This window comes from Octopus bimaculoides, chromosome 1, assembly GCF_001194135.2.
Source record: "Octopus bimaculoides isolate UCB-OBI-ISO-001 chromosome 1, ASM119413v2, whole genome shotgun sequence".
NCBI lineage: Eukaryota > Metazoa > Mollusca > Cephalopoda > Octopoda > Octopodidae > Octopus > Octopus bimaculoides.
This window is the reverse complement of record NC_068981.1, coordinates 814,032-818,814: the sequence shown is the minus strand read 5'-3', so window position 1 is coordinate 818,814 and position 4,783 is coordinate 814,032. Positions and strand designations below refer to the sequence as shown.

Sequence of the window (4,783 nt, the reverse complement as noted above, 5' to 3'; positions counted from 1 at the left end):
GTGTGTGTGTGTGTGTGTGTGTGTGTGTGTGTGTGTGTGTGTATCATTATGTCTGTATTTGTCACCCACCACCGCTTGGCAACCGGTGTTTGTGTGTTTACGTCTCTATTACGTAGCTGTTCGGCAAAAATGAAAGCTAGAATAAATATCAGCCTTAAACAATAAAAAAAAATGTACTGAGTCAATTCATTGGTCTGAAATTCTTCGAAGTGGTGCCCCAGAAAAGCTGCAAGCGGATGACTGAAACAAGTCAAAGATAAAAGACATGCCGGGAAACAGACGGATGCGTGCGTCAGATGGGTTTCACAGTGCAGTATTTTGCATATATTTTCAAACTTTCTTTGATTCTCGCTTTGGGCGAAAGAAGTCCCGTGTTCGAATCCCGAATGAGCTCATCATTTTTTTTTTTTATAAATAAATATTTTGTTCTATTTTTTTAGAGGGAATTATTGTGCAGAAATAATATATTTTTGTATATCTTTATATATCTTTGTATAAAACATATACATCTCTATCTATCTCTCTGTTTTATATATATATATCACCATCATCATTATCGTTTAATGTCCGCTTTCCATATTGGCATGGGTTGTTTGATTGACGACTGACGAGCCAGAGGCTGCACCAAGCTCGATCTGATCTGGTAAAGTTTCTACAGCTGGATGCCCCTCCTAACACCAACCACTCCGACAGTGTATGTATGTATGTATGTATATATATATATATATATATATATATAATAGGGAAAGGAAGAGATATCGGAAATAATAAAATGAAAGACAAATTAAATTCGAAAAAAAAAACAACCAATGAAAGCTGTGTTATACCCAAAGAAGAGAAAAAGTGGAATAAAATAAATGGTAAAAGAAGTGCACTGGGATTCATCTGGTATCTCTGGCGAAACGAACGCAGCAGACTTGAATCGATGCCTTACGAAATTTTTTCGCCTTTCTTTGCTAAATTAAGTTCTCTCTTCGATATTTCTTCCATGAAGAAAATTGTGAATCCGAAGCAAGAAAAAATCGGCAGCAGTCTAAATTGTCTAAAACGACACTCCCTGTTCAAACGTCACCTGTGCCTTTTGTAATAACAACATATAAAAAATATTAATACTTGCTTTTTAACAAGAAATATGATACATTACACTGGTCGAGTAGGTGTGACTCGTTGGTCTAGGGATATGATTCTCGCTCTGGGTGCGAGAGGTCTCGGGTTCGAGTGTTGTATTTCAAACAAGGAATTATGGTACTGAAATAAATCTGATACAGAATGAAAGCTCTAAGCAGTGATGTGCACAGACGCCAACTTGTAGCGTCTTCCTTTTCCGGTGCTGAGAGGAGAAAACCCCAGAGAGATGTATGCATCGATGAGTCAGGTTAGGGAACGCTCTGAGATTGACTTCGTCATTCAGCTTCTCGGGATCGATAAAATAAGCACCATTTAAACACTGGGGTCGATGTAATAGACTGGTCAATATGTCTGCATTGTAGGGAAGAGATGTCTGAACTTATAAAATGAAGGATGCTGAAGTAAATTGAATAATAACAAATAAAAGTGGTCTTGTACCAAAGAAGAGGAAAAATGGAATTTAAAAAACAAGACATTGTGCAGTGAGATCCATCCAGGACCTCTCGCCAAAACGAACCCAAACACACCTGGTTTAATCTCATACGAGATTCTAATGCCTTTCTTTGTTTAATTCAGCTTTCTCTTAGATACTTCGCTATGAAGAGCAAATCGTGCATCCGAAGCAGGACTAAAATCCAAAACACATAGAATCGTCTGAAATAACACTCCGTGTTCAGAGCCGTGCTTCTTGTATTAACCAGAGATAAAAATGTTGAATATTTATCTTTTAAAAGGAACTACATTAATTTAGAGCTATTAGCACGTGTGAGGCTCGTTGGTCTAGGGGTATGATTCTCGCTTTGGGTGCGAGTGGTCCCGGGTTCGAATCCCGGACGAGCCCTTCAATTTTATTTTTTATAAATAAATAAAAATTTTATTGTATTTTTAGCAAAGAATTAGGATCTAGTTCAAAACGGGGGCACCAGTATTTTCTTAACGAAACACTTTGAAACTTGGGACACTGGTAGAATGTGTCATATAAAACATCTTTATCTCTTAGTCTTCTTAACAAAAAAACGTACATCGCAAATTATTTCATGTTAAAGTTGTCGTATTTCTGTAATTTCAACCAATGACTGACGTCCATTCAGCCGAATACAGTAAGTGCTGACTACGTAAACAAATGATTCTCAAACGATTCTGGCGGTGATAAAATTATTATTTCCTTGTCAAAAAATGGCTGAAGCATATTGGCAGTAGCTAATAAACCTTTCTATTATAGGCACAAGGCCTGGTTTTTGAGGGAAGGAGCAAGTCAATTAGGGTTAGGGTTAGGGTTAGGGAAAACGAACACACGTGAGTTGCCTCTCTGCAAAATGTCAGAAGTAATGGAGATTAAATACGCTTTACACCGCTTAAACTGCCAAAGGAGTAACTGTAAACAGCTGAATACTTGTCAGTGATTGGTTGAAATTATCGAAATAAGACAATTTTTTACATGAAATTAATTCGAATACAAAAAATTTTTTCTGTTCTATAACACAAAATATATAAGTATACGAAGTTTGAAAGTCTTTCGGTACCAAAAACACTACATAAAACATAAATGAAAACTGGTGCCCCCGTTTTGAACTAGATCCAAGAATTATAGTACAGAAATATATACATTCGTGTGTATTCAACATTAAATTTATAAAAAGAAGGACGTGAAGAGAATTCAATACAGTGATCCTTCGACTATCGCGGGTGTTACGTTCCAAAACCCCAGGTGAAAATCCGCTCGAAGTAGAAAACACTACTGTATATTTTTTAAGATTATTTTTATAATTTGTATATATTTATTTTATTATAAATGCAAAACAACACGAGGTAAGCTTGAAATGAAAGTGACTCAAGTTAAAAGATATTACATGGAAAAAAAAATTGATTGGAAATATTTTCCAAGACTATCAAGTGGCATGTACAAAATATGGCCATGAAACAAAACACTTTGGGCTCGTCCGGGATTCGAAACAGGGACCTCTCGCACCCAAAGCGAGAATCATACCCATAGACCAACGAGCCTCGCTTGCTCGCGGTAGTCTAAATTATCATATTTCTTCTTAAAAAGCAAATATTAATATATATATGTATGTGTGTGTATATGTTTGTGTGTCTGTGTTTGTCCTCACAACATCGCTTGATAACCGATGCTGGTGTGTTTACGTCCCCGTAACCTAGCGGTTCGGTAAAAGAGACTGATAAAATAAGTACTAGGCTTCCAAAGAACAAGTCCTTGGGTCGGTTTGTCGACTAAAGGCGGTGCTCCAGCATGGCCGCAGTCAAATGACTGAAACAAGTAAAAGACTATCAAGTAGCATGTACAAAATGTGACCATGAAACAAAACACTTTGGGCTCGTCCGGGATTCGAACCCGGGACCTCTCGCACCCAAAGCGAGAATCATACCCCTAGACCAACGAGCCTCACTATATAAAAAATGCTTAATTTATCATTCTATAAAGAATAAGTTATAATTTTATATGTATAGTTATTTGCAGAAAATAAGCTGGCATCTGAAAGAGTTGTGTTGGTTTGATTAAATCAATTGTATTAATAAGTCCCGCAGTTATCATTTGAGGATGTTTACAGTAAAATATCACAGAAGGAGGTTAATGCGATAAAGAAGATTTTGTAATTTTTTTTTTTACTAAAGGGTTTTGAGAATCGTTTAGTCTTAGAGATTCTGAGAGAAATACAAATTTTAGTGTTGCATTAGTTAAAACATATTCCAACATGATTTTGAAGCTTAGCTGCAAGACTATAAAAGTTTTAAAGGGATCATTCGCGATTTGAACCCTGAATCGCTCGCTAACGAAGCACGAATCATTTCTTTGAACCAACGAACCAACTTTTAAGCGATCCCTCTTACTATTTCAAATAGCAACTATTATACTCTAACCAGCACGCATACACACATATACGATTAGGAGAGTGGTTCTCAACTATTTCGTGGTACTTTTTGGTTATCTCACCCCCATTAAAAAATTGGGTTATCTCCCCTAACTAAAAAAATTGTTTAACCCTCAATAAAACAAAAAAAATGAAAAATTAATAAACATGAAAACTAAAAAAAATTAAACATCTTATTGAATCTAATAACACTTTTATAACAGCTCATACCATTCCTACTGAGGTCGCCAAATGTGTTGAAGTATTGAACGAAAGGGATCGAACTCTTTTAATCCAATCTCTTCTCGCCACATAAACTCGATTTTTTAGTGGGGAGATAACCCAATGTTTTAATGGCAATGTTTTTAATGGGGAAGAGATAACCAAAAAATACCCATTTTTCCCCCTATATACCCTTGTGATTCCCATTTTACTCGGGTGGACCCACAAAGCCATTCGATGTTTAAAAAATCCTATTATACTTTCATAATGAAATGTTATAAACAATTGTATTAAAAATGTTAAAATAATTTGAGCATTGTAGAAATGAAAACGATAGGAGTGGCTCTGTGGTAAGTAGCTTGCTTACCAACCACATAAATCCGGGTTCAGCCCCACTGCGTGACACCGTGGGCAAGTGTCTTCTACTATAAGCCTCGGGCTGACCAAAGCCTTGTGAGTGAATTTGGTAGACGGAAACTGAAAGAAGCCTGTCGTATATATATATATATATATATATATATATATATGTGTGTGTGTGTGTGTGTGTGTGTGTGTGTGTGTGT

The 4,783-nt window shown here is 36.3% G+C and overlaps 2 non-coding genes across 2 annotated transcripts; one reads left to right on the top strand and one right to left on the bottom strand.

Moving 5' to 3' along the window:
- The first annotated feature begins 1,897 nt into the window (after window positions 1-1,897).
- On the top strand, window positions 1,898-1,969 carry Trnap-ugg (transfer RNA proline (anticodon UGG)). The gene has a single exon. It is a non-coding gene; the product is annotated as a tRNA-Pro (tRNA).
- Window positions 1,970-3,460: 1,491 nt separating this feature from the next.
- Trnap-ugg (transfer RNA proline (anticodon UGG)) lies at window positions 3,461-3,532 on the bottom strand. Its single transcript has one exon. It is a non-coding gene; the product is annotated as a tRNA-Pro (tRNA).
- Between the last annotated feature and the right edge of the window lie 1,251 nt (window positions 3,533-4,783).